The sequence below is a fragment of the Austrofundulus limnaeus genome, unplaced genomic scaffold (assembly GCF_001266775.1).
Source record: "Austrofundulus limnaeus strain Quisiro unplaced genomic scaffold, Austrofundulus_limnaeus-1.0 Scaffold143, whole genome shotgun sequence".
NCBI classification, from domain to species: Eukaryota; Metazoa; Chordata; class Actinopteri; order Cyprinodontiformes; family Rivulidae; genus Austrofundulus; species Austrofundulus limnaeus.
Genome location: NW_013952545.1, coordinates 911,074 through 922,363, shown reverse-complemented (window position 1 = coordinate 922,363; position 11,290 = coordinate 911,074). Strand labels below are relative to the sequence as shown.

The following is an 11,290-nucleotide window of genomic DNA, read 5'->3' as shown; positions in this document are numbered from 1 at the left end:
GCAAAGGCTCATGGGACTTTTCATAATTTAAAATTTGAGTATATGTGGTCTTATAAGGTGTGTAAATCTATATATGGACTTAGATCTAATATAAATAAATGTCTCTTGAAGTTACTTGTATATTAAGTTTAATCTTAACATAATTCAAAGATAAAGTGAGCACCATTAGTYAAGACTATCTGACTAAAGCTCCTTGTACCTATAGTTGGACCAATGTTTGAAAAGGCAAAGTGCAAATATAGTATTTCTACATAAGACAGGAGATTACAATCTAGTAACCAGGATAACTGCTGGTGGGCCAAATCAAAGGGCTTGGTGGGCCAAATTTGGCCCGCCGGCCCCACTTTGGACACTTCTGCTGTAGATGGTCCAGATCTTATTTGGAAGTTCCATCGCAAAAAATTTGACATAATAGTCCAGAATGTGATAGAAAATAAAGAAAACTGAATGGGTTTTCTGCACCTCTAGAAACTCCAATTACACAAAAAATGTATATAACAGCGAAAAAAGTAAATTKTGCWTGATATGTCCTTTAAGCGTTTGGCTTTTGCTATTTAATAAAACTCTTGTCCTTYCTGTGATGGTCAAGCCTGCAGGGCATGCTTAGCCGCATCTGTGCAGTCAAAAATGAACCAGATGTTCGTAATCGCCCTGCATCAAGACGTTCAGACAACGCCAACAGATACTTGTCATTGGAGCTTTTTAAATCAGTTGATTTGTTCATGCCACATGGATGCAGGCTAAGTTTGGAGCTTGTTATTGCTTGTTCTTAGGTAAAAAAAAAGTTACAACTCTTATTTTATTTTGAAAGTTTTAAATAATGCAATGAAAACAAACTGGAACACAAGACACCCTAGACACGTTTTCTGTTAGTTTTATGTGCAGTAGCTCGATTGAAGCTTGTTGGGTGTTCCCATAAGAACCAGCTGGCCTTGAATAAAACCGTTTAGGTTCCTCTGTGAATTATGTATTCTGTGAAGTAAACACAAGATAAGAGGTTATAAAACCACAAAGCCCCACCTCGAAAGCTCACGGGATCGTATTCAGCACGCAGTAAAATTAAATTTTGGGCAGATAAGGGGGATCAGATGACAACAAGAAGCCAAAATCAAACATATCCTGTTGTTTTTTTATAGGCCATCCCCACATAGTCCCTTTACACTGTGTGAACGTAGACGTTTGTCTCTAACAAGCCATGATTCATGACTCTGTGGTGCTCTTTGGTCATTAAGCAAATTTACAGACCCAAACCTCAAGAAGTCTGCAGAATAAGGTGAYGTCCTCTTCCACCCTCCCTACAAAGAGTCCTGGTCTTGCTTTGCATTATTAATGGCCAKCAACAATGGTCATCCTCCAGGTTTACAGATAAGTGTTGACCTGGCTGCTCCGCCTCATTAGTCAGGGAAAGAGCAACAATAAAATCCAAGAGATGAGGCTACGTAAGCTACTGTTGCCCCCCACCCCACCCCAACACAGACACAAAAGACTAACTAAAGACTAAGGCCTAAACTGCCCCACTGTGATGCCTTCAGCTCCATTAGCAACTGGGAGTCCTCCTGGGATTTATTTACAGTCAAGTGGAGCAGCAGCAGCAGCAAAGCCACCTGGGATGACTTAAGAGACCCCCGACCTGAATAGAYCTCCTCCCAAAATTGTAAAAAAGGACAAGACGGGCTCTTAACTCACTGTTGCAGCTCCTTTGTCATTCAGATCAAATTAACACAGGGGCAGCTGAGCACAGCGCCAAGGATATGTACTATGACATGCTGGGAAGATGTGCAACTGCAAGATCAAGATTTTAAAAATAAGACAGTAAAGTAAGCAAATGTGTTCAATTTACAGTAATCTGGAATTTTAAATCCWCRAACTAATAAATATCAAATCATAATAGCAGCATGAACTCATGAACCTTTGATACAACAGCTGTTATACAGCAAGCCAGGCCTTTATCCCTGCTAACATCCAGGTAGTCCAGAGATTAGGTTAATGCCAACAAGTTCACATTTATTCTGCCTTTATCAAAAGATTGAGCAAGTTCCTTTTTCCCCAAGGCTCAGGAAGGGTGTTGCTGCTGCCGATTACTAAACAGAGCTGACCTATAAACTTTTATGAGTCACTGTATTTGCTTTTTCACTTGCAGCTTTTGAAGGAAAGGAGCAACTCGCAGACTTGGCACGCAACTAGCAACGTCAAAATCTGGATTCAAGCTCCAACGACCTGCCCCTCGTTTGGAATGATTTATCATCTTAAGATGATTAGAATTAAAATTAAAATGAGGAAAATCTCTWATTATAACATCAACAATATTTAGTTCAGTAAGTTTGAGACAGATAATCAGTCATCCTGGACTTCTATGTGTAGACCTACAGCTCTAATGATCCACGCATAGAAAGAGAAATCTGCCTCCATCTGCACAAATTTTAAACTATTCTTCATACTGACAAGCATCCAGCCGATTCAGCAAATTATCTACAAAACAAGTCCTGGATCATTTTCATGAGGGTTCTCTGGATGTCTGTTTGTTTCCTTTCTCAGTTGAGAAATTGATTTAAAAGTGTTTTAATGGTTAAATCCATGGAGAATGGCCAGTTAAAGATTAGCCCCTTCAGCATGGTAATAAAGACCATCATCCATTTGTGTTTACTTAAGAACTACTTTTACCAGCCTGCCTATGTCAACACTGCATTAATCTGGAACACAGAAAAAGAGCATCTTGAGATTGACTGCTCATTACAGCTTCCCAACAAGCAGATGTGCTGATGCATACAGTACATGTCAACCTCTTTGGACGTTTACCTGCATAAAATGCCTCAAAAATCCGTAAATTTTGCTAAAAATCCGTACTACTCGCATCCGCGGAGGGGGGGTCCGTCAGCTGCGCACATGAAAGCGCCCGCTGCGAAGCAGGAGAAGAGCGGAAAAAGTTCAAAACTTATTTCTAGCGGCAGAACAAGTTGGAAGATGGCTGTTTGATGTTATTTATTGTTTTTTAAATCATCCTGGCTCTGACATGTTAGATAAATTTGAAAATGAGGTTTTGAAAAAAAAAATCTGCAAGACTTGAAAAAATCCGTGAGATTGCTCTATACATCCGTATACCCGCAAAATGACGTAAAATCCTTATAACTTACGGACAATCCGTACAAGTTGACGTGTATGCTGATCAGACATCTGAAATGTGAAAATCTGAATATGCTGATTCAGCAGTCATTCTTTTGCTTTCACCTGGTATCACCTGCTTAAATTTTTCCATGCTATTTTTTTTGCAATGGAACTACTTTTGTCTTTCCTTGACGGATTTAGCATTTAGCTACTGTACCATTAGTTTGGCTAGCTTTCTGCTATTTTTTAGCTTAGCAAGCCATTTGCTACTTTAACTTCTTATATGTCACACGTAGCATTTAGCTACTGTTCTGTTAGTTGTAGCATTTAGTACCCCTTTTGCTTTGTTTAGCTACCCTTCTGTCACATTTAGCATTTAGCTACTGTTTTGTTAGGTTTAGCATTTAGCTAGCTTTTTGCTACTTTTATATACCCTTCTGTCACATGAAGCATTTAGCTGCTGTTGTGTTAGTTTTAGCATTTAGCAACATTTTTGCTACTTTTAGCTACMCTTCTGTCACATTTAGCCTTTAGCTACTGTTCTGTTCATTCTAACATTTAACTAGCTGTTGGCAATTTTTTTCATTTACCAAGCCATTTGCTACTTTTAGCTTCCTATCTGTCACATGTGCATAACATTTAGCTACTGTTCTGTTAGTTTTAACATCTATCTAGCTTTTTGCTACTTTTAGCTACCCTTTTGTCAGATTTAGTATTTAGCTACTATTCTGTTAGTTCTAGCACTTAGATAGATGTTGGCGCTTTTTTATTTAGTAAGCCGTTTGATACATTTAGCTTCCTGTCTTTCACATGTACCCTTAGCTACTCTTATGATAGCTTTAGCATTTAGCAATGCTTTTGCTACTTTTAGCTATCCTTTAGCTATCCTTAATAACGTAAACCCAGACCCAAACCAGTGGTTATTCCGTATGTTGCGGGTGTTTCGGAGAAACTGAGACGTTTATTTTCTAAACATGATGTCCCAGTGGCTTTCAAACCCCAAAACACATTACGGCAAAGGCTGGTTCACCCCAAAGATCCGGTGCCCCAGCACAAACAGAGCAATGTTGTATATGCTGTTAAGTGCCAGGAGGACTGCGACCAGTTATACATCGGGGAAACAAAGCAGCCACTGTTCAAAAGAATGTCCCAACACARACGAGCTACATCTAATGGCCAGAACTCTGCAGTTTTCACTCATTTACAGGCCAGCGGTCACTCTTTCAGAGATGAGGATGTTCTCTAGAGAGGAAAGTTGGTTTGAGAGAGGAGTAAAAGAAGCCATTTTTGTGAAGAAAGAACCATCCATCATTAAACAGAGGTGGAGGCCTCCGTTTTCAGCTGTCCCCCTCCTACAGTGCTGCTATTGCCAGTATCACTCCACCCCCTGTTAACAATARGTGTTAATTAGGYGTSAACGATAGCCATGTGATGTGAGTATCAGTCACAYGGAGGCAGGGCTTAAAAGCCTGAATTTTGCCTGAAACTCTCAGACTGAAGAAGTCTCTTGGAGGAGAGACGAAACGTTTCATTAGAGAAGAACCCGTCCAGAGGACCCATACAATTTTTTTCTTTTTGATTTTTTACCTGGATTACTGAGATGCATCAGGACATTTAGCTATCCTTGTGTTACATGTAGCATTTAGCAACCCTGAATTAGTGAAACAAGTTTTGTAAAACTGTAAAATACACATGACTGATGTTTGATTATGGATATGTGTCACTCTGCGATGAGATTAAATGTGGAGACTTTAGTTTGTACATGTCTTACATCAAGTTAGCACAGCAGCTCTGAACAGCACCACTGCTGCTCCCTCCAGCCTGGATTATGTGAACAGAAATACAAACCACAGCAACCTGCTACGTGTTGGTGCAGCACAGCCCTCCTCTACAAAACAACCAGAGGAAAAAAAAGCCCATCCTGAGGCTGTTTGCACAGTCCAGTACAGAGGCATGAATCTGTGCGCATCCCTCCATCTCCCAGAGTCTTAAATTATGAAGCTGTGTTCTCACGCTGCGAACCCTCATTAAGATCTCAGCTGGCATGAATGCTCCGAGAGACAGCTCCGTCTGGCACRCGGCCAGATGTTTTATTTCACTGCGTTTTTTCACTCTGCCAGACGAACATATGTCTGCCCCGACAGAGTCCTAAATGAGGCTGCAGTGGATGATGGCTGTTTACCGTACAATCAGGTCAGCTGTGATAAAACACGCCAGGTTTCTTCCTCCGTCACGTCCCACAGGTGCAGCAGGCGGTGTCCCACTCGCCCCACGCTGGCCGAATTATTCCAAACACATGTTGCTGATGTTTGCAGGAAAAAGGTTAGAAAACTTGTGTTTGTGACAGGGGTGTTTAAAGAAGGTTGGAGCTTGAAGCTGCTCCAGCTGTGTCCCCAAACACTGGTTCATCTGTGAGTGTGGTTCCAAACCCCATCCAGCCCCTCCTTCTGTGTAGCAACAGACTTTCCACAGCTTTAAATGTGTCAGCATTGATTTATTGTCCGCACAACAAAGCAACGCTAAAGGGTACGACTTTTGAGCAAACAAAATGCCCCACTTCACTTTTTACATTACGAAACTTTTCCAAACACACATGATTGGATCAGCAAAAGAGAAGCAATCACTCAATCCTTTATTTCTTTTTCTGAAAGTGCGTCAGAACCCTGAATGAGAACCTCTCAAACTATTTTGGTATTTAAATAACTGTGGTTTCTCCAAAACGTTAAATAATCATGAATTAATCATCGGGATTCTGTGTTAAAGCTCGGTTATTAATTATTAAACGTTTCATAGCCCGAGAGCCAACGTGGCTCTTCTGCAGAATCAGGGGTGTGTTTGATTAAATATGACTGACACAGACGAAAACGTGAGCGAACAGCAGCATGACTGTTCAAATTTTACAGCTGTGTTCTGGTCTCCGTAGCTGCTGAGAAATCACAACGAAAACAAATCTTAGGAAAGGAAGAAAACATCTGAGTGTTTAAATCTGATGACGCAGAAAAAAAGGAACAGATTTCCATTCAGATTTAGGAATGAATGATTGGTTTGATTGGAAATGATGATTATAGAAGTTGTATGCAGTGGACCAAAAGGTAAGTTTTGGTATGAACTTGCTGCTCATACTACAAAAGGAAGAATGATAAAACTTCTATCCACCTTATTTCCATAGGCCCCATGAAGCCTTGCATGACTTATGGGAACAATTTTCCAGAGTGAACGTGAACAGACGTTAGTTTCTGTGTGACAGTACAAGCTAACACAGTTTTTCTGACCATTGTGGATTTAAAAATGTGGGAACACTGCCGGGCAGAGCTAAAACGGGACAATACGGTTATATGCTGTCTACGGTGGTCAAGGGACGGGAGGACGACCTGAAGAAGTGGCCAGGGTCTTTTCTCAAGTGGTTTGCTGTAATCGAGCTATGGAGCTGGACGCGGGTCGCTTCAGGTCCCGATTTTTCAGCCACATTSTTTTTGATTCCTCATCTGTCGGTAGGCGAGCTATACCGCTTTTTATAGGAACACTAATGTTGTTTTGGTTGCTGTAGCCGCTGATTCAGTTTGGTCTGGTTGTTTGTGTGGCCGCAAACAGCACAACAGGTAAAACAGGTACCTGAACTCTACTAGGAATGGAAAGAAAACAAAAAATATAGTTTGTTCTGGTAATCCGAACATAAATTACTTTCATATAAACTGTGGTCCGTGCTCTGATACATTGGTTAGCCAAAGCCTATACTGCTACTTCCTGGTGTTTGAGTCAGGAAGTTGTGCACCCCCATGAATAAGGTGGATAATACCAAAAAAAGTCCAAATATTCAGCCTGATCCAACAATAATGTTTGCCTCATCAATCAGCCCGTTTCTACCAGAACCCTCTGTCTACAACAAATGAATCCCCTTACAGGTTTTTGCACAAACTACACTCTTCTTTAAGAAAAAAYWGTATAGGTCTTCTGGACGGGTTCTTCTCTAATGAAAACGTTTCGTCCCTCCTCCAAGAGACTTCTTCAGTCTGAGAGTTTCAGGCAAAATTCAGGCTTTTAAGCCCTGCCTCCATGTGACTGATACTCACATCACATGACTGATACACACATCATCGTAAGCCCACCCACACAGACCGATATTTGCGTTTTGACTCCCACCACCCACTGGAACACAAGTTAGGAGTGATCAGGACTCTGTACCACAGAGCAGACAGTGTCCCTACAAACCCAGGAGCCAGGSAGAMAGAGAAATCACACACACGACAGGCCCTGGAGCAGTGTGGTTAACCTGACTGGGCTTTCCTGAAAGCAGACAGGAAACACAGACAGGATTCCATGCAACCTTCAGGTGAAAATGAAGACCCCAAACCCAGACCCAAACCAGTGGTTATTCCGTATGTTACGGGTGTTTCRGAGAAACTGAGACGTTTATTTTCTAAACATGATGTCCCAGTAGCTTTCAAACCCCAAAACACATTACGGCAAAGGCTGGTTCACCCCAAAGATCCGGTGCCCCGGCACAAACAGAGCAATGTTGTATATGCTGTTAAGTGCCAGGAGGACTGCGACCAGTTATACATCGGGGAAACAAAGCAACCACTGTTCAAAAGAATGTCCCAACACAGACGAGCTACATCTAATGGCCAGAACTCTGCATTTTTCACTCATTTACAGGCCAGCGGTCACTCTTTCAGAGATGAGGATGTTCTCATTCTTAATAGAGAGGAACGTTGGTTTGAGAGAGGAGTAAAAGAAGCCATTTTTGTGAAGAAAGAACCGTCCATCATTAAACAGAGGTGGAGGCCTACGCTTTCAGTTGTCCCCCTCCTACAGCGCGGCTATTGCCAGTATCACTCCACCCCCTGTTAACAATAAGTGTTAATTAGGTGTCAACGATAGCCATGTGATGTGAGTATCAGTCACATGAAAGCAGTGCTTAAAAGCCTGAATTTTGCCTGAAACTCTCAGACTGAAGAAGTCTCTTGGAGGAGAGACGAAACGTTTCATTAGAGAAGAACCCGTCCAGAAGACCTACACAATTTTTTTCTTTTTGATTTTTTACCTGGATTACTGAGATGCATCAGGACATACAGTCTTCTTTTATTCCCTGCTGCCATTTACACTTAGCTGTTAACCTCTGCTGAACCAACCGGCTGTCTTCTCTCATTACAGATGAACCGACCTGCTTTCCAACCCCCCYGACTTCGGCAAAAAGAGACCCCTCCTCTCGTCCGGTGTTTCTGTCAGGAACAAGTGGGAAAAGTCGGCCGGGCCTTAGTTGGAGGGACTGTCCGGGCCCGTGTCGTCTTCCTCACGGATGAGCGGAGGGCGGCGTGGCACGGCTGATCGTGATTGGATGTGGCAGAGCAACAGAGGCGCACGCTCAGGCTGCGAACAATTAGAGTGATGTGAGAGCAGCGRGCGAGAAGGGCCGCTCTCACAGCTGTCACCGCCCCCAACACACAAGGGAGACTGTCAGGAGATGGAGATCTGTCAGATCATGTTTCATGACTTACGTTGCCTTCGCTGAATTATAGATTTGAGTCGTGAGCGTCTGAAGGTGGAAGTGACGYAAAGAGCTGAGGCTGGGTGAGCAGCCCTTGCAAACGTTCCAACAGAAAAGACCAAAAGGCAACTTAAAACTGACTCAGTTTTTCAAAAACTATACGACTGCTAAATAAATTGTTAGTTCAGCGAATATGATTCCACACTCTGGTGTTTACAAAACAGAGGAAAAGCCAGACTGGAAAATAGATGGTAGGTTTTACTTCTGCCTTCAGTCAGCTGTCGCTTGTAAAAGTAGCTATTACTTTACCATACARGGTCTGCTTGAAAACACTGTTTCGATGCTAAATGTAACAAAGAAGCTCAGGTTTTTTTTCTTCCTCTTTTCAAAAGACTTCCTAAAAAAACTATCAGCAGTGAAGTTCCCATAAACTTTAACGATGGTCCAACAAGGTGAAAAGGAGTCACTGAAGGTAAATTACAAGCCTGACGTTTTGTGTGCAACTGTTTGAAGTTTCGCACTGACGTGAACGCCACATCCACACAACCGCTTCAACCCTGAGCCAGAAGGAAGATGATGTCATTAACAGGGTTCATTTCCCCMTCTAATTAGAAACTCGAGCTTCCCGCCATAACTTGGGGGTCTTTACGTGTAGCCATGCGACAAAAAAGAGGGGGGTGTTTGAAAAAGACAAATGTTTGATTTTTCTCCTTTAAAAAAAAACAAACAGGGCTGTTCTCTTCAGGAAACCGAAGCCACTTCTCCAGCGTTGTTGCGGTGGGACTGAGCTTTAAGGTGATAAGAAACACTGCGGACCAAAACCATAAACCATCTGGCGGTTTCCGCTCGGCCTCTGCTGCTGACACCGAAGTGCCTCGAGGCAATCAGAGGTTGCTCTTGCGCAACCTCACTCGTGAAGTAAAAATAAACAGAGGAGGGATGACTAATAATTAAGTCAAAGAGGAAAAGATTTTCCCTTTATTCATTACCTGAACCGGACCGAGAAGATGAGCTTAGTGTGCGAAGGGTAAGTAAACGTAAACTATGCAGCCACACAAAACAGCGGTGAAGTCAACAAGCTTCTGCAGGCGTTCTGGAGCGCTGGTGCTGTGAGCCGAACAGAAAGGCAGATAACATTTTCTGTAGCATGATTATGATGTTAGAGCTGCTGTCAACACCTCAAACAGACAAGAAGCTGTAAATCCCCCCCGCTTGGATTTTTTGGCTGCCTCAAACCCACGACTGGATAGAAAACGAGGACGCTCCCACCTGAATCCGGTTATAGGGAGGACTGTTTATGACTACTCCATGCTGTAATTTAGCAGGTGGCTTTAAAGTCTTCTGTGCTCACGATATGCCCAATTTAAAACATGTCAGATTCATGTGATTCAAACAAATGTTAGCATAAGAAAAGGCCAAGATTAAAAAAGGAGCCTGAAAAGCTGCAAGGCTGAGAAATTTGTCTTTGAAGCCGTCGCTGAAGACCTTAAAGCTGTCAGAAAGTGGGCTCCGAAGCGGCCGCTCAGTGCAGACCGACTGTTTTCTCGATTTTTGTCCTCGTACAGCGAAAATATTTCTTCTGGGAGCAAAAAGCATAAAGCTTATAATCTGCATAAAACAGAGGGAGTCAAAGCTGGCTGCTCATCTATAGGTGGAGGTATTTAGAAGACATGTGTGGTCTGTTTAGTCTGGGTGCTAAGTTGTTTATGCTCCTGACCTCCTGCTGATCAAACCAACTCTTGATGCTTGTGAAGAGAGGCAGGGCTGGAGGGAGGAGGTGGGTCAACGGAGAGCTGACCCTGAGGGCATGATTATCTCCTGCAAGAGGCAACCTATGCTATTATTAGTGGACTGGTTGCATAACGCTCCCTTACTTTCATTTTTTTCTTTGTTTTTAAATGGAGCTGTACTTATATACTTTCTAATTAGCAGCGAAACTCTTCATTTGAAAGCCTGGATGAACTTTTCAAAGTTCAAGATGTTTCCAACCTGCTGCCTCATGTCAGCTGTATATGTGCTCATGGCTCACTCAACCATCCCATTCACTCCATACCGCACAGCTAAACTGGGCTTCAAGGCTGATTTAAACCAGGAGCTCCACGGATAGATTTACACTTGCAGATGATAAATGAATGCACTTGTCATCTTCTCTTTAAAAAAAAAAATCTGTTTGTGGGTTCATTCAGAACCTACCTCTTTTTTTTATTCAGTTCCATCTAAGCAGAGATCATAAGGAGAAATTTACCTCCCAGAGCAAAAACACCATAAAGATCTGAGATATGAATCCTACCAAAATATGGAAATGTAATTTCAAATGTAACACTCTTTGACTGCAGAACACAAACACAGAGCAGAAATATTCCCACAGACCCAAAGCGGATGGATCGTCCGCAGCACCCGCGGATCATCCGAAACTTCCCGATCCATGTCCCACCCTTCATAAATCCACCCCACAGTCAAACTTTACCAGCTAAAAAGAAAATTACCCGAATAAACTCACCTTCTTTGTTCAATTCATTCATTCAGATCGTTTCCACGGATCCAGTAAAAGCGCGCAGAGATCCTGTTTGCGTCGGACGGTCAGCGTGGCGCTGCGCTCTGCTGCTGCTGGGAGTACTGACTGAGCTGCTGCTGCTGCTGCAGCTGGAAACACACACACACACACACACACACACACACACACACACACACACACACACA

At 42.6% G+C, this 11,290-nt stretch overlaps 1 protein-coding gene across 1 annotated transcript in view; it reads right to left on the bottom strand.

The window, feature by feature from the left end:
• fam110d (family with sequence similarity 110 member D) overlaps window positions 1-11,233 on the bottom strand; it is a 19,276-nt gene extending 8,043 nt beyond the window's left edge. Inside the window, exon 1 of the mRNA XM_014016347.1 lies at window positions 11,091-11,233. The gene's annotated coding sequence lies outside the window, so the exon portion shown is untranslated. The remainder of the gene's footprint in view (window positions 1-11,090) is intronic.
• Window positions 11,234-11,290: the final 57 nt, after the last annotated feature.